The sequence below is a fragment of the Hemicordylus capensis genome, chromosome 1 (genome assembly GCF_027244095.1).
Source record: "Hemicordylus capensis ecotype Gifberg chromosome 1, rHemCap1.1.pri, whole genome shotgun sequence".
NCBI classification, from domain to species: Eukaryota; Metazoa; Chordata; class Lepidosauria; order Squamata; family Cordylidae; genus Hemicordylus; species Hemicordylus capensis.
This window is the reverse complement of record NC_069657.1, coordinates 207,633,311-207,659,640: the sequence shown is the minus strand read 5'-3', so window position 1 is coordinate 207,659,640 and position 26,330 is coordinate 207,633,311. Positions and strand designations below refer to the sequence as shown.

The 26,330-nt window shown below is 44.1% G+C and overlaps 1 long non-coding RNA gene across 2 annotated transcripts in view; it reads left to right on the top strand.

Moving 5' to 3' along the window:
* LOC128334626 (uncharacterized) overlaps positions 1-26,330 on the top strand; it is a 109,916-nt gene that overhangs the window by 38,592 nt on the left and 44,994 nt on the right. For both annotated transcript variants that reach the window (XR_008311343.1, XR_008311344.1), the window contains exon 2: positions 23,911-24,019. This is a non-coding gene — a long non-coding RNA (uncharacterized LOC128334626). The remainder of the gene's footprint in view (positions 1-23,910; positions 24,020-26,330) is intronic.

The following is a 26,330-nucleotide window of genomic DNA, read 5'->3' as shown; positions in this document are numbered from 1 at the left end:
TCTGCTGCTATCACTGTCCACCTCCACTACCCATAAGCCCTCTTATTGGATTCTGGTTCACTGAGCAGTGTTGCTATGTTTGCTCAGATGCATGATGTATTACCACACTCTGTGACTATGCTTTTGGCTGAAGTGAGGGTGGGGGCTAGGTCAAATTAAGTGCAAACATGCCTATGGCTTTATAGTTTTGTAAGGTAGCCAAGAAAGCTGACTGTGGATATAGGTGATGTTAGAGTATCCAAAAGGGAGCTACAGAGCCAAGACAGATCTCTTTGAGAAACAAAGGTTATGTTTGTTAAAGACAGAAGCACACAAAATTAAAGTGGTAGTTGCCCACTTCAAACAAACCTCAGGGATGGAAGTTGTGGGGAAGGGCGCTGAGTTAGCAAAGCATCTTGGAATGAGGGCACCAGTCCCCCAACATTAAGCCAGAGCTTGCTAAGCTTAGAGTGCATTGTAGAGTCTGTGGGGAGCTGGAAGTTGCATGTGAATATGAAGGGATCATGCACCCCAAGGAGATAGGAATGGGCAAAAGCTCATTCTGGATAAATGGCTGGGCACAGAAAGGAGCGCACATGGGGCTGGGAACGAGAACCTTTTGAAAGGCATTTTCCTCCCCCCAGGGCAGAAATGGGTCCAGATCCATAGTGTCAATGACCTTCAATTGCTTTGAACAAAAGGCCTGCTTGCTCTAGGACAGCATGAATGCAGCTTCTATTCAGGGGTTCTGGAGAACAAAAGAACAGGTCCATCACACCCTTCTCTAAGGTGCTTTGTTACAAGTGGGCATTTTTTCAGCATGGCTCATTGGATGATGTTTTCTGGCCATTGGCAAGAGTAGCTCAACCTGGCCTTGAATGCTCTTGATGTTTCGCCTCCTGCCACTTCACTGTCACTCCCTTAGGCTTGGGAAGCTGCACTGGTAGGCTTAGCAAACTTATCAGCATTTGGTCTTTTTAGCAGCTGGCCCTTCCTTCAGGCTGCTGCAGTACTAGGAAGGTTCTTTCCTGGCCCATTTCAACCCTTTGTTATGTCTGAGGTGTCAGCAATGCACCAAAATAGGGACAACTGGTTGCATTTCCACATCTGGGAGCCAGATTCTGGACACAATGAAGGGTGCTATGAGGGGGAAACTACGGGGGTGTAGCCAGCTATGGAAACAATAGGAGTGTAAAGCACAGGCAGCAACTGGCCCTCCCTCTCTCAGTACTGTGTTACAATTACCAAATGTCTCATCCTCCAACTCAGGGTGCCAGATTACCTGCGAATTGTAAAATGGAATGGATGGGAGCATGAGGATGGTCCACAGCAGTTCCCCACTACCACCCAGTAAGGTGGGATTTAGTGGGGAGGCTTACTAGGGCGATTTCCAGGTTAGCCACTCAACAGAGATAAAATGCTTCCGTTCAGGCAAATCACATTCAAAACGTAAATAGCAAAGTGCCCAGCAGGGGGAGCAGTCTCATGAAAATGAACAACCCCCCAAAACAGCAAACTTTTTACGCTGGACATACAACGTTTTATCAGTACATCACAGCGATTAAAACCGAAACAAGGCATTGGAAATGTGAACGGCACCCTGCTGTCACAACACAGGAGGTGTGGAAGCATACTTCAGAGATATGCCATGACCCCATTGCAGGGTCTAATCTGGAAAGCGCCTAGGTTGTGGGAACAAGCAGTGGCAGCAGGGGATTTGAGTCTTTCTTTGCGCCATTTCAGAGCATTTTTTTATACCACACATTGGTAACATACCCAGCACAAGTGGTAAATTGCAGCTGTTAGAGACAAATGTGTGGTGTTAAACTCCTTTGCTGGTGAGATTTTCTTCATGTCCTCTCACAGCTTTCTAGGGTCTGGATTTTCCTCATTTCTCCCATGTATGAACAACTGTATTTGGTGCCCAACCTCAGTCAATTGTTCTTTAGGTACTTGTTCTGTTTGACCAAACAGTGACACTCAATCACATGGGGTTTTTTGGTTTTTTGGTTTTGGATTTGAGAAGGAAATGGGATGTCTCTTAAACACTCCAAGGGCCATCCTTGGATTTGCTCCTCTGTCAGGTGACATGGACTTGACTGGCTCCTCCCTCTCTGCCTGTATCTGAGTCTTGGCTGTGGCTCAAGGCCAGGGCATGACGCCTGGATCAGACATTTTCAGACATGAGGAAGTCCAACACAATCTCAAAGCTAAAGGCCTCTGATCTCGTGTGTGTGTGTGTGTGTGTGTGTGAGAGAGAGAGAGAGAGAGAGAGAGAGAGAGAGAAGGGCTTGGTGTTCCCATTCTGGCTTCTGCAATTCATCTGAATAAAACCATCCCACTGTCTGCTGAAACACAGCAGAATTGAACCTGATAGTCCTGCCCACCCCTTCATTAAAATAGATGGTAAGAGTAAAGGTAAACCAAGGCACTTTCTGCTAATATAATAATGAGAAATGGCTCTGTTTGGAATTATAGCATAATGGAATAAAAGATGTTCCAAAATACCCTTGGTCTTAAATGTTACCCCTGTGTTGATTTATAGGGAATACATCTGGCTTTTTAACTGGGGCCTAGACTGTTTAGGCCTGGCAATGTTTGTTCAGAGGCACTTGCCAAAAAGAACACTTCATATTGTTAGTCCACAAGAGCCTGTAATGGAAACAGCAATCTTTTCCTCTTAAAATGTTGAAAACCACAGATTAGTTATTCAGGAACAGTCACAGCTGAAACAAAAGCATAAAATAGAAATGTAGCAAACTGGATCCATTTGGCATCTGAACAGCAACAACAAAAATCCTGTGGTCACCTGAGCAGATTTACAGTGGCAATAAACTCTTAGCTAGAATTTGATAGGTATCCATTCAAGCTTAGAAACATAGAGGCTATTCTTACAATGGGGGGAAACCGGGGAGCCCAGCCCGGTTTTCTCCCTTTGGGAGAAAGAATCAAATGTGCAAGCTGGGTGGTTCTCTGGCGTCTAGCCCACCAAAGGAGCCCTCCCCTTAAATGGGGTTAGCAGAGCTCTCACGGATAAGCCCTCCCCTTAAACGTGCTAAGCCCACTCTCCCCGCAGAACCCTCCCAGGCTCTACACATGGATAGAGAATACACAATGTGTAGAGATACTGTGTAGAGAATACGCAGTGTGTAGATACACAAGGTGTAGAGCCCTACTGACAGCCCATCAAAGCTACATTCTAGTTGGTAATAGTGTAGGCCTTTGATTTTCAAGTCATTTTGGATTGTAATGCAGAAGGGGGTGGATTCTGGTGGTGTTTCATTGCCTTGTTTGATATCTGCAAAATACAGCCCTTCTTGTTCCTTCAATAGTTTCTGTCAAGAAACTCGAAGAGTCAGCCCTTGACCTTTTTATGATTTTTCTTCCAGAGCTATTCCTAAATTATTTTTGGGTTGCTGTGGCCATCACCTTCCTCAGCTACTCCTCTCCAACCAGAGACACAGCAAGAGAGGACTGTGCCTCTTTGGGTCTCATATTTCCCGCCACACTAGCCTCCTCTGTCTCTGCAGAGTGAGACCATGCCAGGTTTTCCCTGAAGGGGAAGAATGGCAGTTCAGTCCCCAAACAGCAAAGCAAAACCAGTTTGGTGAGAAAGCAGCAAAGCAAGAGGTTGTGAGACAGTTCTTTAGTATTGAAGAGCTACAAGGATCTATTTAAAGAAAAGGTTACAAACAAATGTGAAAAAGGCTGCAGCTTAATTTCATCTGTAGCTCATGGCTGAAGAGAGAGACCAAAACAAACAGCCATCTCTGGAGAGACAAAATGGAGACTAACACTGGAAGAACAAATTGGGAGGAGTCCAGTACTTTTATCCATGAGCCTAACCAACCCCCCCCCCACACACAAAAACAAAACAAAACAAAAACAAACCCCAGTGGTCACTATGAGACATTGGAGCTGAGAGCTGATGCTGCCAGGGTCCTAACTCAAACATTCCCCTCCTTTTCTCTAATTGAGTAGAATGACCAGTAGGTGGGCACATGGCAGAGAGAACCTTTTTCTCAGAGCGTTCAAACATACATACTCAGTCCAGTGAAACCATTTATAATGGGGGCAGGCAACCTTGACTAAATACTCTGCCTGGGGATGATGGGAGTTGTAGTTCAACAACAGCTGGAGAGCTAAGGCTGCCTACCCATGATTTATAAGATGTTTGTTAAAAGTAGAAAGAACAAGGATCAGGGCTGGTGGAGGGAAAAGTACAGGCATAAAAAGAAAAGAAAACTTATTTCTGTCTCTTAATACTTGTCAGAGTCTAAGGAGTACTTGCAAGCAGAACCTTATCCAAGCTTCTGGTCTAGCTTTAGATAGAAAAAAGCTGATGACAACCATTCATTCAAGCATGTTTTATTCAAGCTGCCCACACTGGGGAGTGGAAAGGAGGTGGCTAGAGGTGTGCAGAACCAGTTCAAATTGAACTGAGTGTGATTCAAACTGGTCCGGTTCACCCGGTTCAAAATTGAGTTGAATCAGCCTTTTAAAAAGGTGACTGGTCCAAATTCAAACTGAACTGGGCCCAGTCCATTACAGACCAGTTCGACCCTGTTCAAGGGCTATACTTGTAAAGGGGAATCCAGTGAAAATTCCCCTTTGAAAGCAAAGGGGAATCCTGCCTTCAAATGGTTTCTAAGGGTGGCTGGCGGGGGCAGCAGTGAGAAGGCGCCTGCTGGCAACAGCTCCTCTAAACCCCAGCACTGCCCCTAGCAGGGCGGCCTGCACAGCGGTGGCACAGTTTTGGCCTCCACAGATGCACAGAGGCTATTTGTGTGACCAGCGCATCTGCGGAAGCCGGAACCACATTGCTGCCACCCAGGCTGCGCTGCTGGGGGGAGTGCCGGGGTTTAGAGGACCCAGCAAAGCTGATAAGATAAGGTGCCCTCTTGTGTCCCCCACCCCCTGCCTGCTGCTCTTAGAAACCTTTTAAAGGCAGGATTCCCCGTCGCTTGTAAAGGGCAATCCTCACCACATTCCCCTTTACAAGTCTCGACCCTCGAACTGGGTTGAACTGGTTTAACTCAGTTCTATTGAACAGAACACACTGCTGGCCGGTTTGACTGAACCAGTTTGTGGACTGACGGTTTGGTTTCAATTTGGTTTGAATTCTTACCGAACTGCCAAAAATGGTTACATGCACACCCCTAGAGGTGATTGCTCTCCTTCAGTTAGGTTTCAGCTAAGTGGGTCACTTGACTATCCAATAGGAAGCTGAGGCATCTTTATTGCTCAGATGTCCCTGTGCCTGTCATATCTAGAGAGATCAAGGGGTTCAGGGTGAAGATTAAAAGTGGTGCCAAGGTACTGGAAATCCAATTAAGTTGTCCATCTCCCAGTGTGAGACAGTGTTAATAGATAAGGGAGTGTGGTGTCCAAAGTAGATTGGGTATGCAGCAGCAAATGTGAACTTGTTGTTTTGAACAAACAGAAGTTCAAAGCTTGGGAGATACAGGGGACAAGGGAGGTTAGGGGATTCTAATGGAGCCCGTTTTCTGCAACTCCCTTTGCTGACATTTCATTCCACAGCCTCTCCTAAACATTCCCGCATTTCTATTGCATGTTGCTCCTTTTTTTTTTTACCCTGCCCATATTCCCTGACATTTACTTTTGAGACATCATCAAAAATGGGGTGCACTTCTTACTGTGTATTCTCTCCCTTGCAAAAACTGCCCCCTTTAATGATTTTAATGATTTATTTTGTAGGATTCTTTTTTTAAAGGGCCCCCAACATACATCCAGGCAGTGTGTGCTCCTCCCCCACCTGACATGCATTAGCAGCCAGGTCTGTTCTCAGTAGTGAGCCGTTTTGCACTCTTGATTGGCTGCAGCAGCTTTGGTGCCATTTTGTGGTTGAAAACTAGAGTTCTTCATCCTAGTAACAGTGACATCATCAAGCAGGCAACTGGCTCAGTGGCAACATCACTGTTATTAGGAAGAAGGCTGATTTGGGGGGGATAAAACATGATGCTGAAACTGAAGCCAAGTTGTGTCTACTGACAGTGGCAAATTGGTGTGAAAAAGCTAAGCTGGGGTGGGGTGGGGTGAGTGGTCCCCTGAACATCTCCCTTTATGTCATTTCAGAACATTTGGAGCAGTCTTATTTTTAATTAATATGTTACAGCAGATGTCAAAAATGTGGAGGTTCTCTGGAGGCTGTCGATAATGATATAAAAGAATACTGACATTCCTGTTTGCACCTGGGAAATGTCCAAAATAATGATTTTTTTTAAAAAAATGAATGTTCAGAATCTATTTTTATTTACTGTTATTTTTCATTAGTATTCCTCTACAATTCAGTCATCCACAGCAAGCATGGAGGACTGTCAACATTGCCTTGTGATGATTATCAATATTCATTGCATTTTGAGCCTTTACTTATATCAAAGACAGATCTAAACTTGTCAGCTGGTCTAACAATAAGGTTGGAACTTAAAGTATAGCCTAGCCATATAGGAGTAATTTCTTGTTTCCCTTGTATTTGTATGTAAGTGACCGGATTAGAGTCTCTTAACTTTCAGTGAAGCACTACATGCATCTCAGCAAATTTAATATATTTTGAGGGTTTGCATCAGCCCTTCTGGGCTCAGCTTAGCTATTGTATCTTGAAAATGAAATTGTGGGGTAAATGTAAAAACGATACTTGCTACCTTAGTGCATCCAAAGCTTATTTTGCAATCAATGAAGTCTTTTTTTAAAAATTGTGGTTTACTATGGAGTGTCCATGATAAACAAAAAACTGATCCATTGCTTCTCCATATAAAAGAACCCATTTTATACAACCATCTGGGGAAACTGAAGCATCCATTTTGGTGCAAACTATTTCCATTGTTAACAAGATTCGATCAGATTGTGAGGCTCATGTGGTGCAGCTGGAGTTAGGGCTTGGCAATTATGTAGCTATTTACCCCACACTGACAACTCAGGAGCTGGGTCTGCAATACATTTTGGGTGTTGGATTTCCTACAGGGATGTGTTTATGTTCTGTAGGTTGTGCACAGGCTGCTGCGAAGACACCAAATGGTTGTATTGGGCTGAGGATTAATGAGGTTGAATTAGCTCAGTCATTTACTGTGCATTTTATTGAAGTTCAAGCTGTTCAGACTTTTGCAGTTAATAGAAGCATCCCAGAATGTTGCCAGTTAAGTGTAAGTTACCCATCAGGGATCCAGGGGTCATTACTGACATAAGGCAACTTTACTTGGTGATAAACTTCCTCATCAAGCAAAGTGTGTATGTGTGTTGTGTTTGGGGAGGAGGTGAAATGACATCAGGCTGCCAAAGCCTATAACACATCTGGGATTATGTGCTCAGATAAAATGGAGAACTAAAAATTTAAAGGTGAGAGAGTCCCTCTGTTATGCAGGAGCTAAGACCCTCAGAGGATGGAACTGCAGACTGAGGTGACCCAGTTCTCTATGGGTATACATTCCACTGAAGTAAATAAGGGTAGTGCCAGCATAACAGTCTGCTGACTGAAATGGTATGGAGGTCAGGAAAAAGACCTTTCCTGGCTTTGTCAGAGATTTTGATCCAGACCACAAGACTGGGACACTTTGCTCAGCAACTAAAATCAAGAGGTGACTTTCTGTCAGGTTTGAGTGACACACATGGCAAGCAAGTTTGGACACACCACAAGAGGAGCTGCGGGTTCTTTGGGAAAGAGATCTTCCATAGCTGTTGTGATTTTTAGAGAGACAACAGTTGAAAGAGGCTGCAGTATATTTGGCTTCCTCCTCAAGAATAGAAGGTTCTGGAAAACCACTGTCACAGATGTCTGTTTCTGATGCTCCAGGAATATTTCCTAATTCTGTTTAGGATATAGCTAGCCTGTTTGGTGCCGAGGACTGAACTACATATTGCATCAAGCACATAACTGGCCCTGGCATGCTTATTATCCATCTCTATTATTATTATTATTATTATTATTATTATTATTATTATTATTATTATTATTATTATTTCTTGTTTACACAGTCAGACAAGTGTTATTGACTGGTTTGTTTTATCCAGACATCGAGTCCTTCCCAAGGAACTGGGATGGCTGAATTTTATCATCAATACTGTTGGTTATTATAGATATCATTGCAAAATATAGGCTGTTCCCAGTAAAGTTGTTTTTTGTAATTGGTTGATGGTGATTTCTGTTGTTATTATTATTATTATTACATTTTTATCCCGCTCTTCCTCCAAGGAGTCCAGAGTGGTGTACCACATACTTGAGTTTCTCCTCACAACAACCCTGTGAAGTAGGTTAGGCTGAGAGAGAAGTGACTGGCCCAGAGTCACCCAGATAGTATCATGGCTGAATGGGGATTTGAACTCGGGTCTCCCCAGTCCTAGTCCAGCACTCTAAGCACTACATCACGCTGGCTCTCTGGCCCTGCAGGTTCCTCTAGCGTAGATTGGGACCGTGGCAAGTAGGGAGGGCGGGTTTAATCTTTCCCCCAATGTTCCTCATCTGGATTGGTGGGGAGCGAGTGGCTGCCCTGAAAATGGCAGCTTCTCTCTTGGGGCCAATAGCCATTGTGGAGGGGCCCAGTATGGATTATTTGTTATTTGTTATTTGTTTGTCCGATTTCTAGACCACCCTTACAGAATAGCTCAGGGCGGTTCACAAAAATCACAAAATAGTTAAAATCAATCAATGATCAGGAACAAGGAGTTTAAAATACATTAAAGCAGCTTAAATAACTAAATAAATAAATTCAAAACCTTATAAAAACTCGATACATTAAGAACCATTTAAAACAATTTTAAAACCCTGGAAGGCCAGGCCGAACAGGTAGGTCTTTAGGGCTCTCCTAAATGCCAATAATAACCCCTGCTAACTTGGCAAAGAGGCACCTTTGAATGTGGTGATTCTCTTTATTTAGCAGGGGGAGAGTAACTGGCCCTATCCCTCCCCAACACAGTACCACCAGTGACTGTTGCTGGTTTCTATCTTATGTTTCTTTTTAGATTGTGAGCCCTTTGGGGACAGGGAACCATCTTATTTATTTATTATATCTCTGTGTAAACCACCCTGAGCCATTTTTGGAAGGGCAGTTTAGAAATTGAATTATTATTAGTAATAATAATAATAATAATAAATAAGGAATTCAAATTATGGATTTCTGCAAGGAGCGCATTCCACCGTCTAGGAGCGGCTACAGAGAAGGCCCGCCTCTGGGTTGCCACCAGACGAGCCTGTGGCAACTGGAGCTGGACCTACTCAGATGATCTGAGTGTGCAGTGGAGATCAGACCAAAGAAGGCGCTCTCTAAGGAAACCTGGACTTAAGCAGTTCAGGGCTTTCAAGGTAATAACCAGCCCTTTGTATTTTGCCTGGAAACATATCAGCAGCCAGTGCAGCTGTTTCAAAACAGGCATAATATGGTCCTTCTGAGTTGCCCCGGAGACCAGCCTGGCTGCTGCATTTTGAACTAACTGAAGTTTCCGGACTACATACAAAGGCAGCCCCACATAGAGTGCATTGCAGTAGTCAGGCCTGTAGGTTACCAGCTGGTGCACCACTGTTCTGAGGTCATCTTCCTCAAGGAATGGATGCAGCTGTCGAATCAGCCGAAGCTGATAGAAAGCACTCCTGGCCATGGCCTCCACCTGAGATGCCAGGGTGAGGTCTGGATCCAGGAGTACCCCCAAGCTGTGTACCTGCTCCTTCCGGGGGAGTGTGACCCCATCCAGCACAGAGAGATCTAACTCATCCCTCAGATTCTGAGCCCCTACAATGAGCACCTCCATCTTGCTTGGATTCAGCTTCAATTTGTTAACCCTCATCCAGCCCATTACTGCCTGTAGGCAGGCATTTAGGGAATGAACGCCATTTCCTGATGAAGCAGATGAAAGAGAGAAGTAGATTTGGGTGTCATCAGCATACTGATAACACCCAGCACCAAATCTCCTGATGACCTCACCCAGCGGTTTCATGTAGATATTGAAAAGCATTGGTGACAGAATGGAGCCCTGAGGGACTCCATATAACAGCTCTCTTTTAGAAGTGCAACTGTCACTAAGCTCCACCATCTGGGATCTGCCTGAGTGGACTAGAACCACTGCAAAGCAGTGCCTCCTCTCTCCAACTCCCCCAGGTGATCCAGAAGGATACCATGGTCGATGGTACTGAACGCTGCTGAGAGATTCAAGAGAACTGACAGAGTCACACTCCCTCTGTTGATTCCCCAGTATAGGTTATCCATCAGGCTGACCGAGGCTGACTCAACCCCATAGCCCACTCTAAAGCCAGTTTGAAATGGGTCTAGGTAATCAGTTTCCTCCAAAACGGCCTGGAGCTGGTCGGCCACCACCCTCTTGATCACCTTGTCCAACCAAGGGAGATTAGAGATTGGCCTATAACTATCCCTCTCCAAGGGATCCAGGGAAAGCTTCTTAAGAAAAGGTCTAATTATTGCTTCCTTCAAGCATGGAGGCACCTTACCCTCTCTCAGCGATGCATTTATGATATTCACGAGGCCTCCTTGAATAATCTCCCTGCTACATTAAAGCAGCCAAGTCTGGCAAGGGTCCAGAGAACAAGTGGTGGACCGCACTGCCCAAAGCAGCTTGTCCACATCCTCAGGAATCACAGATTGAAACTGATCCAACCTAACACCGCAAGAAGGATTGCTGGCCACCTCCTCTGTAGATCCTGCAGAAAAAGTGGAATCCAAGTCAGCCTGAATACAGGAGATATTATCCGCAAAGAACCCACTGAGGGCATCACAGCAGAGCACCTCCAGGAGCTGATTAGAAACAGGAATAGAAATTAGACTCCTCACTACTCGAGATAATGGGATTAACGGTGTGCCTAAAACCACCTGGTTCAGTTCAAGTTCAAATCGGACCTGAACTGGACTGGGCCAGTTTGGTTTTGCCCACCATTGACCCCCCCCCCTTTGGTTCAGTACAGGGGAGTCATCGAACATTTAATCTCCCTTTTTTCTTTAACTTACCCCTTCTGCGGGCTTCTCTGAGGAAGTGGTGGGGGGTCTGCAGAGGTTGCCTCTCCCCTGCTGGCCTTTTCTAAAAAAAATTGCCCAATTCAGGTGTTTTGGGCCTTTTCCGGGCCTATTCCCCGGTGGGGCGGCCATTTTGGAGGCTACTGTGCCTGTGCAGTGGGACCCTGCATAGCCTGAATAATGATCTGGTCATGCAGGGTCCCAATGCGCAGGCACGGCAGCATCTAAAATGGCCACCATGCCGAAGAATAAGCCTGGAAAGGGCCAAAGACCCCCGAACTGGGTGATTTTCACAAAAAGGAAGGCTGGTGGGGAAAGGGGAACCTCCATGGACCCCCCTGCCACTTTGGAGAAGCCCCCCTGGAGGAGAAAGTTTAGTTGTTTTTTTTTTTAAAAAAGGCTCAACTAACCTCTGAAGTGTGTGTGTGTGTGTTTGGTCTGAAGTTGAGCTGAACTAGGGGTGGTTCAGCTCGACCCTGAACCTTCAAACCAAACCAGTTTGATATTGAACTGGTTCTGATTCGAACCTCTTTGAACAACCCTAATATGGATTGTGGGGAGGTTGTGGGGAGGTTGTGAACAACCCCCATGTTGTGGGGAGGTTTAAAGACACCCACGCCCAGTCCTGATCTGGATCATCTTAACCTCAGCTGCAGTTTAGTAAGCGGGGTGTAGTTTTTGGCCCTGAGGTAGAACATTTAAATATCTCCTTGGTGGTAAAAAATATCATCAAAATAATTGACCATTTCCTGTCATTCAGTGGTACCTGAGGCTGCCTGCCTGCTGCCTACTGCCTAACCAGGTTCTCCTGCTGACCATGGTGTGGCACAGGGGATAGGGCCTTTGTTTTTCAGTTGTGACACCTCCACTGAGGAATGTAGTAACCCTTAGGGGTTCTTCACACAGCAGGCTTTACCATGGGTTTACTGCGAGGCTTTACTGCAAACTCAAAGTTGTCCCCAAAACTTGACACAAAAAGTGGATTTTTTTCTACCCCAGATATAAATCAGGCTACACCCTAAGTCACAGTGAAAAAACTGAATTGTGTGTCAAGTGCCCCCCTATAGCTCACAGGGACTTTGGGGTTAATATGCCTGATATGTGAGTGCACACCTTCCATTCCTGAAGAGATGTGAGCTAAATGTGAGCTAGATGTGAAAAATGCCCAGGGAAGCCTCTCTTGGCCCCATCTTTAAGTCCCACTGAGGCAGGGCGCCTCAGGGAAACCGATGAGATGGTCTGTGTTCTGCTGCTCTGTTGAGGATTGATCCTTGGTTTGGGGGCTGTTTCTGCTGTGTTTTATTCCCTGCTGATTGTTTTATACTGCCATCGTCATAATAATATAGATGTTCTATGATTATTTTATTGTCTTGTCAGTGGCTTTGAGAAAAAGCATATGTACACTTAAAAAAAAAACCAAAATAAATGGTAGGGCCAGCTGTGGTTTGGAATTTGGTCGATAAGAAAGAAATGGGAAGATCTCTGGTTGATAGAAAAGCCAGAAAGTATACTGCTTCAGGGCCAGGATACTTATAGCTACAGTGAAAAGGGATTACTGGTTCTCATGTGAATCTGGGGGTGGGGTGCATGGAAGAGCAAGTGCTCCTTTTCACCATTTCTCTGTGCTGTGTGGTCTATATTGCCTGAAATGGAGGCAATAATATCCCCCCTCCTGCAAGGCTGTCCCCCTTTTTATGCCAATATAGCAAATGGTGTCAAAGGCCGCAACTACTCAGCCATAAGTGCCAACAGACCTTAATCCAAAGTGTGCCTAAGATGGTTTTTGCATCAGCTATGATGACTGAGCTTCGCTCTTTGCTTTCTCTGTGCCTGACCACCCTTTACAATTTTTTAAGATAAGATGATGTATTAGCTTGGCAGCAGTTAATTCAGAACAGAACAAAATGGATGTCGGCAATAACTGAAGTCTGTTGTGGCAGGAGGAGAAATAGAGTTTCATGAAGCTTTATGTTTATGAATAATTTTTTTTTTTTAGCCATTACAGAATGTCAAATGCAGTAGCAGGAGAGGGGGGGAAACACACCTCTAGTGGGTTTAATGATGACATTAACTTGTACCAAGAGGAGCTTGATGGAAACTTTAGCCAATATTGTGTAGCATGGAAAATCAAGATCCGTATTAAAATGTCGGGATGATACATTAGATAATCTAAAGTCTGTGTATTCTAGGTTAAAGGAGAATTGCCCTATTACAGGCAAAGGTAATGCAAATCGGTGCAGATGAGCATGTTCAGTGTTCTCACTGAAAAGAACTTTAATGCCCTCTGCATTATTCAACTGCATTAAGTATGTGTCAGCAGGGAAATTTTGACAAGGGTCTGGTCACACTAAAGTTAGAACGTGGTATCTTCTCTAAAACTAGATACATGACTGCAGATTCGTGCAGTAAGAATAAAGGTAAAGTGTGCCGTCAAGTCGCTTTCTACTCTTGGCGACCACAGAGCCCTGTGGTTGTCTTTGGTAGAATACAGGAGAGGTTTACCATTGCCATCTCCCTTGCAGTATGAGTTGATGCCTTTCAGCATCTTCCTATATCGTGGCTGCCCGATATCGGTGTTTCCCATAGTCTGGGAAACATAAGAGAGGGGATTCGAACCGGCAACCTCTGGCTTGATAATCAAGTCATTTCCCCACTGTGCCAGGAAGAATACTGTCCTCTTTATTAGTGACCTAATATACTTCATTCTGAAGGTGGACATGGCTTCTTAATTTGAAATTGTTAACTGTAACTGGACTTGAGCATTTCTTTAGCAGAAAAGGAGTATCTGGGAAGGTTCTTCATAACACTCCTCTTCAGGAAGTGTGTGTGAATGGAACCCACCTCCTTCTTAGGGAGTGAAATCTCTGGTCTCTCATTGCTCGAGAGATTTGCCCTTCTGACCTTTTGGTATTTAAAAATAGGGCTGGCAGTTTAACTGTGGCTGAGGTAGACAACAGAGTAAGGGGAAATAGGCTAGAGTAATTAAGGTTTTGTGCTCTTTTTACTGAAATATATTGTAAAATCTGAAATATTGTTTTCTGTCTTCTTGTCTTTTGCTGGGTAGCTGGCATAAAGAAGCCAGCAGGTATGATCAAGATACCTCTGCCTAAGAATGGGTAGAGCGGCCATTTTAGAGCCATCCTTTGCAGCTGCATAATAAAGAGGCTTATAAGTGTTCTTTAACAAGGAACACATATTCAAAAATATTGACTGCCTCTGTTACGCTAATGCTTCCACTTATCCAAGAGGTACTGTTTAGGGAGGAGGTTGTGCTGGAGGAATTCAATTATACCTACCTTTCCCCCCAAATACTTTTCTAGGGCAAGCAAAATTGTACAATCTGATACAGATTGTAGAATTTACTAACTTCCAGGAGTAGGTCACTGAAAAGTGTAGTTTCATCAAGAGTCTCTGGATTATGAGACAGGTTCAATCTCTTTGGCTTTACTCACCTCGGACAAATCACTTAATCTCTAGCTTGAAATACTTTTTTCAGAGCAAAAGAAAAACCCTGGTGAGCAGAGATTTGTTTAGCCAATAGTTTAGAGCTGTTTTGAATGTTCCGAAGGAGTGGCAACAGAGAAAACGTAAGTGACTTGTGTGTGTTTCCTCTCTCCATGATTGGGTTGCCCACAGCAGGGGTGGGGGTTGTATATACATTTGTGTTCCTATATGGGGGAATGTGTAAGTCTCCTCTTCAGAGACCACCTGAAACCATGGGGAGAAGTACAAGTTGTTCATCACACCCCCTCTGCAGCTGGTTCTTCGGAACATCTGACATTGATTAGGAACATGAAAGGTCAAGTTTGGAATGTGCATGTTGATAGCCCACAACCTTCTGAAAACACAACTTCTTGTGTAATATGCACACGTGCGTGTTCATTCTACCTCTACCTATAATTCCAGAGAGGCCATGCAGGTGGTTGCCTAGAGAGGCAACAGAGTAAGAGCAGCAAATGTTAAGTGACCCTTTATACACTAAGTGGATTATGAGGTCAGACATCCCAGCTTCCCTCAGGCAGAAAAATAAGCCTTGGCTAATGAACTTTTTTTTTTTTAAAGTATAGAAAAGATAGTAAATTCAGTGCTTGTGCGTGTATGTTTGTTGGTTTGTTTAATTTCCTCCTATGGGAACTTGTGGTGTTGACTTGTCACTTTATCCCTCTTCTCATTTTGCATTTTGCATAAGATTCCATTTTAAAATATCTTATTATTTCTTATTTCTTCAGATTTGAATACACATTTTTAGTACCCTGCTGAAAATAGCCCCCCCTCCAAAAGAAACTGTATAGCTTGTATCAAATGTATCAGCATCAATGGTGATAGATAGCAGAAGATGGGAGGTTTGTTTTGCCTGACCACATTTTCACTAGCAAGTACTGTACAAATTTGTGTGGTGTCTAATTTAGATGAGCAGTGTGGTTTATGCCAGGAGTTTTTAACCTTTTCAGCACCTTAAGAGGTACATTTTAATCCCATTCTGCAACATGGGACCCATTCTTAACATTAAATCATCATCTTTCCACTTTTCACTTTGTATCCCCATCTTTCAGCTTCCTTCTTCCCTTCTAAAAAACCTTTTTAAATTATGTGCCAATGGGATCAAAGTTGTTTGGTGGGGATCATCATGTCTGGTGGGGGCACAGCTTACCTTTTTAAAAATGATCTGCCCGTTGAACACCAATAAATTATTAGGGATGTGCACAAAACTGGTTCACCCAGTTCAGTTTGAATTTGAACCAGGTTCGAACCGGGAGGCGGAGGTTTGGTTTTGGTTTTGCTCGAACCCCCACCCCCTGGTTCAGTTCAAATTTGAGCAGTTTTGAACTGGTTCAAACCTCCAGAGTGGGTAGGGTGGTAGTTGGCACCCATGGGTGTCTACCACCCAACCCCCAAAGCAATCGGACACTCGTACAATTTCTTATAAATTTTTGAAATTTATTTTTCCCTCATAGGGTATAATAGGACTTGAACCAGCCCATTATTCCCTATTGTGGAGCACCCATGGGTGCCAACTACCATCCAAACCCCAAAGCAATCAGTCACTCCTATGATTTTTTAATGAATATTTGAAATATTTTTAATAATTTTTCTCATAGGGTATAATGGGACTAGAACCAGCCCACCATCCCTTATTGTGGAACACCTAGGGGCACAAAGGTGGGGTGGGTGGTAGGCACCCAGGGGTGCCTACCACCCACCAAACCCCAAGGCAATCAGACACTCCTCCAATTATTGGTGAATTTTAAAAGTATTTTAAAATTCCTCATAGGGAATAATGAGGATTCCAGCAAATGTATTGCTTCACGTCGGGAGGAAAGGGGAGGCCTAGAGTGGGGTAAGGTGGGTGGTAGTGCCCAAGGGGGGCAAGGAAGCTACCAGAATTATTTCAAAGGAAGTGGGCAAAGGGCTGATTTTTAAGTGATTTTTGAAGTTTATGCATCTTTAAGGTATTTCTCCATAAAGAAGAGTGGAGGTTTCAGCAGCCCCATAACTGTACTTGGGGGGTGCTGGAGTGGCCCAGAGAGAGTGGTGGTGTTGTGCACAGAGGTTGCCAACCACCCCCATGGGTTGCTAACCCATGGGGTACAGTGTTTTGTTGTTTCTGAGGTGTTCTGAGTGTAGATTCTCTGGTAGCAAATGAGATTTTCTATGACAAACCCTGAATCCACTCTCATTTGCTACCAGAGAATCTAAGAATCTGGGGAAATTTGAACCGGTTTGCACATCCCTATAATTTATGCTTTATGACTGTTTGAATCTTTAGAAAGTGCAGAGGAAATGTGCATCACAAATATTGTTATCCTTGATTAAAAATCAAAAGTGGTTTATAGTTTTGAAAAGTAGGGGAAACTGTGCATCATAAATGTTATTTAATAAATTTTTATTCCACTTTTTAAACAGTGGAATAAAACTCAAAGCAGCTAACAGGTTAAACATAATATAGGCTCACAAAACAATATAAAATACAAATTAAAAATTCGTGAGCAGTAAAATTGCAATCAGCAGCTAAGTATCTAACAGCATAATTTAAAGCAAGAAGGTCTTGTACAACAGAAGTTTTTAAAAACAGCAGGCAGCATTCAGACTAACTCTGCCTTTTCACTCAAACATTTAGTATATCTCCCCCATTTTAGACACCACACCAGGGGGAAAGGCCAAAATGAGCCGAGGAACAGCCCAACCGGCCAGTTTTGGACAGATAGGAGGCCAGGGGGAGGGCGGAAACCTCTGAAGGAACCCCTCCCTGAGTGGGTAAGTTTAAACAACAACAAAAAGTAACTTTTTAAAAAGCTCATGATCACCGGTCCGAACGGCAGTCAGTTTCAAGGGGGTGCTGGACCAAACTGGCCTGGTCCAATTTGGGTCCAGTTCAGACTCAAACTGAACCGGACCAGCCAGTTTTGTGCACACCCCTAGTACGGGGTGCTCTACTTAAGTTGCCACTTGGAGTGCTTGTGCTTGTGAACATACATGACTGTTGCTTTCTTCTTGAGGAGCAAAGCACTTAGTGCCCATTCTGTCAGCCTGCACCCTCTCCCTACTGCTTTCCAGGTGGGGGAAGCAAGGGACAGAGTGGGAATTGGGGATGACCCCATGTCTACGTCCAGGATGAAGCAATTTGGTGTCCCTGTAGCCTGGCAACTCCATAGCTGACAGGAGGGGTGGGGCTGATTTTCCTGTCCTGGTTGAAAAACCCTTTCTCAATGATTGTTCAGGAGATGGTGAAGCATGGTCAGGGCATATGTGAAAGCAATCAAGACCTATTGAACAAACCAAAGCCCAGTGAAGAAACTCATGTTGATTTTAGTGGCTGACACCCTGACTAAATTACTCAATGGAAGTCTCAGTGAAGTAGCCTGGCAACTCCATAGCTGACAGGAGGGGTGGGGCTGATTTTCTGAGAGGCTGCCAGTGTGAAGCACAGAAAGTATGGAGCAGCCATGTCCCTGGGTGGGTCTGCACCACCACCTCTATACTATACAACAATATAATACAACAAATATTTATATACCACTTTGCAAAGTTTTCCAAAGAGGTTTACATAGAAATAAGGTAAATACATAAATAAAATGGCTAAAATGGCTCCCTGTCCCCAAAAGGCTCACAATCTAAAAAAGAAACATAAGAAAGACACCAGCAACAGCCACTGGAGAGATGCTGTGCTGTGGATGGATAGGGCCAGTTGCTCTCCCACTGCTCTATAAAAAGAATCACCACTAAAAAGGTGACTCTGTGCTCAGTTAGCAAGGTGCTCTCTGCAGTTTGCTCTATGACAGAGCACCTCTACGCAGGGTGCTCTGTGCAGTTTGCTCTATGTTCACATAGCAGTTTGCTCTATGATTGGGGTTTGGAAATTGGTGCAAAACTGCGGTTATAGCTGTGTCAGAGGTCGGACATAATTCCTCAGCGGCAAAACCTCAATTGTTGGTGGCGACCTTAGAGATTACTGAAGGCTCCAATTGGAGTTTGGTGAGGAAAACCCGGTGTTAGCTTTCGGGCTGTAACTGTGGTTTCACATGTTTGGGCGTTATGGAGTTACAACCTCAGCATGATTTAACTGCAGTTAGCCGTCATGTCTGAATGTGGCCATAAACTGCTACAGAACATTTGTTTTGCTTTCCTTGCAATGGTAAACCCTGCTGTATTCTGCAAAGATGAGCATATGAACTAAAGTAAGTGTGTGTGTGTGTGTGTGTGTGTGTGTGTGTGTGTGTGTGTGTAGTTCGAACTTTGCGTCGGGCATTTTGGAGGTTCTGTCGAAACTCAGACACTTCATTGAAAGGATATTGGGGGGATGTTTGGAATTGGTGTGGATGATTGGCAAAGAAGCAGCCCTTTAAGGAGGCAGTTTAGAAACCAACATTGCTGTGATGACTCTGTGCAAGGCAGGATTTGCCCATCTGAATCTCCTAGGAGAATGCACATCCCGCTAATTTCAGCATTCATTGTACTGATCGTGTCCTGGTTGAAAAACCCTTTCTCAATGATTGTTCAGGAGATGGTGAAGCATGGTCAGGGCATTTGTGAAAGCAATCAAGACCTATTGAACAAACCAAAGCCCAGTGAAGAAACTCATGTTGATTTTAGTGTCTGAAACCCTGACTAAATTACTCAATGGAAGTCTCAGTGAAATTAATAGCACCAGTTAGTCATGACTAATATGTTCTGTTAATTTCAATGGGACTTCCACTGAGTAATTTAGTCAGGGTGTCAACTAATGCATGTTAAATGATTGTGTGAATCAGGAATGGGAAAATGAGTTTACATTTGTCAGGAAGCAGCAACATAATGACTGAGTATATAGCATCTGCAGTCAACAGATGGTAGCATACTATTTCCTTCCTACTTAATTACTGTTCTATATGTTATTTAGCAATGAAATGTTCTGTTCTTGAGAAGAATCTGGGAATCCGGTCAGTTTCAAGAATGTGTGTTGCCGGTGTGACTTGCAGTAACTTATTAACTTCTTCCATGCTGGCAGGTTCCAGAGGGACTGCTATCTGTTGTAACAAAAACAACAAAGCATCTTGTAACACCTTAATTATTGTGACACAAGTCCATGAATGCTTATGCTGCAATAGCTGTAGCTATAGTCCATGAAAACTTATGCCATAATAAAATATGTTAGTCCTTAAGGTGCCAAATGATTCTTGGTTCTTTTAATAAAGCTGGTTTTATTTATTTATAGATTGATTTGATTTGATTTGATTTGTATCAAATCATTTTGCCCTTCCAAAATGGCTCAGAGCAGTTTAAGCAAGGCGCTGAGCTGGGTCTCACGATCCGTGAGACCCGGTTCTGCAGAGTGAGCGGGGAGAGCTGGTGAGGGAGAGGGAGAGCTCACGAGTGGAGAGGGAGCCCTGGGTGGCCAGATTGGCCACCCACACGGTTGTCAGCTCCGTGACAGAGCCGGCGGGGGCTGGGGAGATCGGGCACTGCGCGGCCCCCGCAAGCCCCAGTATGCCCTGCGTGAGCACGCAAGGCATACTGGGGAGACCCCTGAGCTGAGAGGCTGCTTTTAAGCCTCCCGGCTGGGGGTCTACTCATGAGTAGGTGCGACATGAAGCCGCACCGCGGCTACTCACAATTCTAAAAACCAGGTTTGTGGAGCACTCGCTCCACAAACCTGGTTTTTTACCAGGGGGTCCCGAGCGGGTTACCCACTCTGGAACCACTGGGCTTGTAGCCAAGCCCGGTGGTTCTCTTGTATAGCAAAAATCGGGCTAGGCTCTCCTAGCCCGATTTTTGTTAATCGTGTGAATGGCCCCACTGTTTACATAACTGCCTAGAGATCCTTTATTTGGGCAGTATAGACATGCAAAGAGTAAATACACATTTTTCTCTGGATTGAGTACATTGGGAGGGCTTGAGTACATTGTGCAGCTTGAATCTGCCTGCCCTATAAGACCACTTGGAAGGTCTTATGGGGCACGTAGACCTTCAAGAGGTCAATCTTGCACTTCCTGCTACCTTCTGAAGTTCAATTGGCATGCATGCATGAACAAGCCTTCTTTGTGGTAGCTCCTCTCTTTGGAACACCCTGCCCAGTGGTGGCACCAAAAGTTTTTTTTCCAAATGGGGGCATAGAAGGGGCAAAGTGTACATATGGGTGGGTGATCAGTGTCTCACATATTAGGTTTCTGAAACAGAAATGGGGGCCAGGTAGAGGGCAATTCTACATCTAACACCCCCACCCCACCCCACCCATTCTCTCCCTGCCTCTTGATCTTCAGGTGTTACCTTCCTTAGCAAATTTTTAAACATCTGAAGACACTTCTACTTCAGCAGTCATTCTCAAATACCCCTGAGTTTTTGTTGCTTTCTTTTTTAGTGGCCTCGCCCCTCTGTTTTTATACTGTTTTTATGCTCTTTCATGCTGTTTTTATGATGTTTTTATGACATGTTTATTGCTGCTGCTGTTTTTGCTATTGTATTTTTTGTTTTTTTTAAAAAAGGTTTGATGCCTTGCATCAATGGAGCAAGGCAGGCACACATTTTAAAATAAATAATGCTGGAGAACCAGGTTCAAATCTTTATTCAGTCACAAGTTCACTAAGTCACTGGCCAAAGATATCACCATCTCTCAGCCTAGCTTTGTAAGGCTCTTACAAAGCTAAAATGGGACAATACAGCAAGATGTAAATGTGGTGATTAATGAAAACAAACGTGGCAGCAGTTTCCTTTCATCTCTGTTCTTCTCCATGCTATTGTGTGCAACTAGCCCCTGCAACAATGGTTTTTCTAGTTGCCACACAATGTGGTGATTTTTTAAAGTAGGGAAACCATCTGGACTTTCTACAGTGCCTGCCATTATATTTTTTCAGATGAGAGCAAAGGTATAGCAGTGCACTGCTACCAGCATGACAAAAAAAAGTATGATGGCCAATTCATTTGGCATGTCACAGTTAATTTGCAGAAGGATGCACAAATCATTGGTGCAAAAGCCACCCATTACTATAAGGAATGGTAATTATCACAACTTGGCACTCTCTGCATTCAGGAGATCTTGTTTGTGGGTGATACCTGACATGCTGAAAACTCTCATGGTGGGCTTAATTTTAGAGGAGAAAAAAATGAGTGATTTTTAGGGCAAGTGTGTAGAAAGTCAGGTTGCAGACTAGTTAGAATCCATGATGTTGTTCCCTGCTGGCAATGCAGAATATTAATGAAGCTTCACACATTACAGTGACATTGCTTAGGCACTGAGGGATCATTTTGGTTCTCAGCATGCACTGTATCAAGGCACTTCTTTATTATTGACATCTGTAGGAGGGCCTGACACTTGTAAAACTTAATCAGTATCATATAGATGACTTTGGTCTGTCTTTTGCAGCAGCATGCTTGTGGCTAACACATTGTGTTTGATAATAAATAAAATGAGGGAGATACTCAAGAATAATCTATTTTACAAGCCTTTGGTAGCAGAGATGAATACAGCCAAGGGGATGTAGTTCTTACTGGTAGGGTGTGGAATTGTAGAGCTTTATTGAAATGGTCAATTATGATGTTCTTATATGTTATTTTATTTAAAACTTTTCTCTCACCTTTCCTATGCTCAAAGTGGTGTACAACATTCATTAACAAGAAGTTCTGGTAAGAAGTAATCTGCCCACGTTTCTTTCACTATAATCTTAATTGATAATTGCCATATTGACAAATTATCTCACTTGCACCTCAAATGTTCATGCTTCCACCATCTTGAATTGGGGTGGATGGCATCATCACAAACTATGCCATTGAGGTGTCCCTACAACTGTACTAAATTTGGTTCAAATCTGTCCAGGCATTGATAAGTAGATAGGGACAAGTGCAGAGAGCAAGAGAGCGAGTTGGGTGATCTCGTAAGCTTACTTTCCTTAAGAAATGTAGGCTAAAAACGAGACATTAATTAAAACATAGAAGTTTGTTTATTTTTCAGATTTGTAGACTGCTCCAAACATTCATCTCTGGGCAGTCTACAACAACATCAAACAGATTAAAAATGAAGACCATAAAACAATCTAAAACCACAGTCCTGTTAAAAAGCTTGTGTCTAAAACAAGTCATTAGAGACTTTTAAAAAATTGTCAGAGACGGGGAGCAGTGTTCTCTCTAAGTTTTTTCATCTTTGTGTGAAATGAGTTTTGTTCTGGGCGGCAGTATCAGGGCAGTGTGTGCACACATGCATTCATAGTGGGGCCTTCCTGATTCATCCTGAGCAGGATCTAAAATTGACTGAGCAGACAACAACAAAATGTGTGAGCACATGTGCACGCCTTAGAGGGAACACTGATGGGGATGCTTTCTGTGTTGCAATCTGTCGAATTTGAATCAAGTCCTTCTGCACTTGTGCTACAGTCTTCTACCTTGCTGCTTCAGCCCCCGTAGTTGTTCTGTATACCAAGGGGCCAGTTTTGAAGTGCGTTGGAAAGGATGTTTGGGAGCGATCATGTCTGCTGCCCTGGTGAGTTTGCTGTTCCAATTCTCAACAGGAGCATCAACAGGATCACGGGCAGAGCCAACACTAGATTCTTCCAAGGCATTTTGGAATCATCTTGGATTCAATAAGCTTCTCAGATGGACCATCCTAAGAGGCTCGTAACTTCTGCGGATGTGGGTCGTGGTTGTGAATCCAACCTTAACAAGATGGTGGTCCATCCATGACAATGGGGAAATCACAGGAGCCCCCACCCATAGAACACTACTCTGATCAGAGTGAAAGACCAGATCAAGCTTGTGACCAGCAATGTATATCAGTCCCAAGACAGCATGGGATAGGCACATAGCCGTCATGGCCTCTATTGACTCCTGAGCCACCCTGTACAAATTGATCCTGAAGTGAAGTTCCCCACCACCACAAGCCTGGGAGACTCCATTGCCAAGTCCGAGATCAAGTTGGTCAGCTCAGTTAGGGACTCCCTTGGGCAGCAGGGTAATCAGTACACCAACAAATCCCAGTCTATCCCCGCTCCCCAAACTTAAGTACACACATTCGATATAGTCAGATAGACAGGGAACCTGGTAAGGGATATGTTCTTATAGACTACAGCCACTCTGCCTCCCCACCCATGTCCTCTCACCTGCTCCTCAACAGAGTACCCTGGAGGGAGAAGCTGGGACCACACTGGGCCACCAGCCTCCCCCAACCAAGTCTCTGTGACACATACCAGGTTGATCCCTTCATCCATAATCAGATCATGGATGACATTTGATTTATTATAGTCCGACCTGGCATTACAAATGAGCAAGGAGAGGTTCTGTGGGTGGTTCGCACTGCTCCCCAAGGTCAAAGAGCTGATGGGACAGCTGGAAGGGGAAAAAGCTAGTAGATTTCTGATTTCCCTTTCTTTCCCTGTAACAGCCTGCTGACTTGCCAACATTACTTCTTACATTCCCCACCACCAATGGTTAACAGTAAAAGCCATAAAGGCAAAAACCAGAAAGAAAATTTTGATTGAATTTTGTCTGTCTTTTGCAGGGGAGTGCTTGTGACTAGAACAGAGCAAGTCTTCAAAACATGTTGAAAGTCACTTTGAACAGAAGAATGCCATGCCAGCTCTAGCAACTCATGCAAAAAATTGAGCAAGGTATTCCCAAGAAGCAAAAAGAGGGACAATGATTTACCAGGGACAGATTCTAGAAAATAAGAAGTGCGTCTGAAAAATAAGGGTAGTTGGAGCCTATGAAACAGGCCTGTACAATTTTACCTCAGACACAAGTCTAAGCTATAGGTCTGGGGATACTCTGGCCATGTTCAGACATAACACCAAACATTAGTTTAAAAAGGATGGGAGGACAAGATGGGGACAGCAACAGAGATCTCCAGCAATTTAGGACTGCAGTGATGTGTGCACAAACACCTGAAGTCCTGGTAGCACAACATAGGAACATAGGAAGCTGCCATATATTGAGTCAGACCATTGGTCCATCTAGCTCAGTATTGTCTACACATAATACAGTGGCTTCTCCAAGGCTGCAGGCAAGAATATCTCTCAGCCCTATGTTGGAGATGTCAGGGAGAGGATTTGGAACCTTCTGCTCTTCCCAGAACGGCTCCATCCCCTGAGGGGAATATCTTACAGTGCTCACACATTGTCTCCCATTCATATGCAACCAGGGCAGGCCCTGCTTAGTGGGCCCTGCTTAGCAGGGTTCATTTTGTGGGAAAACAAATTGTTTTCCCCACAAAGAGCACATATACCAGGCCGTTGGGAGAGGGATACAATGGCGCTTTTCAGAAATAACAATGTCCCGACCCCATGCTTAGTGGGGTGTTTCCCATCAAAGCTACATAAATGAACATAGCTGCGGAATCCCCGGCTGTGACAACCTTCCTATGGTCTAGTCAATAAAAGACACGATACATAGCCCTGATGTCTGTTTCTGTTCATTGTACCTACCCATCAATAGTGGGATTTGTGTGCTGGGAGGGGGTGGGAGGCCAGCAAGTCAGGTTTTCTGTGGCACTTCTTGTGTGCTGCAATTTGAAAGACGACTGTTTACGGGTCTGGATGAGCAAAACTTGATTTGCCCCAAGGAAGAGGGTGGTTGCTTTCTTGCACATTTGGCAGAAGGAGGGATTGAAGATTGGATTCCTTGAGCCACCTGCAATTTAATTATTTTATTTATTTATTGTTAAATTTATATACCGCCTTTCATTAAAAACAATCACAAGGCAGTTCACACAGAAAAAATTAAAACAGGACTATAAAAATTACACAATTAAAATATTATTCTAATATATAAAAACAGATCTAATTGTTTTTTTAAAAAAATACATACATAAAAATGCACACCTTTGTGTGTTGCCTGGCATGCAGGATCTTCACTTAGAATTACCATAGGAAATGTTTTGACATCTTCCATCTGAGAAAGAAGAAACGGCTCAGTGAAACCTTCCATTCATTAAACACCTGACCTAGTGCAGCTGCTCAGTAAGGCATCCTTTTAAAAGTCTATATATCTGACCTTGGTTTTTTCAGTGTTGCTGTTCTATTTTTTTGTACCAGTTTGTAGGGGAAGTGTGGCCCAGCCCCTTCCCCTGGGGTGAAAGCATGCAGTCTCAGCCATACATCATGAGGGGAGCCACCCAACGGGACAAAAGAGATGTGCTTGAAAGTCCTGTGCAATGATAGAACATACAATAGATGCTTATGCCCTTCTCCCAAGGACTGCTCTCTCATGAGAGTGTCTGGCCATGGAGACACACATTCAGGTTCCATGCAAGCCCCAGGAAAGGGTCCCTCAGTGACACCTTTCCCAATTCTGGTGACTGTTGTGAATCAACAGTTTGACCACTCCTTCTGACAGTTGGTTTCCCTGTAACACATATCTATCTCTCTTTTTGCCCTGCATGGTCACCTGGCTAGCCAGAGATTGTTCTAATCCGCAGGTGACCTTCCCCCGGATGCCCCACGGTGGGTGATTTACATATGCTTTAACCCCAATCCCAGCCAGCCTGTTTAGCTCTGGTCATAGGATCCATCTCATTTTTCCTAACTGCCCACCCGCAATCGCTTGGACACATTTAGCAGACTAGACTACTTGGAAGTCTGGAATGTTTGAGTGGAGAGGGAAAAGTACAGAGTATGCGTTCTATTTTTAACCAGAGATACTGGGAGCCCCACATCAGTGGGGGCCCCTATATGAGGGGAGGGGCCTACCTCATGAGAGAGCAGTCTAATGGAGGCCTGAAGCACATGGTGCGTCTATTGTTCCCTGATGGACGGGCCCGCTTATGAGAGGGCTCATTTCCAGCTGGCAAACCAGCATGGGAGAAGAGTGTGTTGAGACTTTCTGGACTGCTTGGCCCAGGTCTGTGAATCCAAGAGTATCCTTTGTCACAGTGAGCCAAGCCCCAAGATCTTTTATCTGCCCTCATATACATATTCCCTTCTA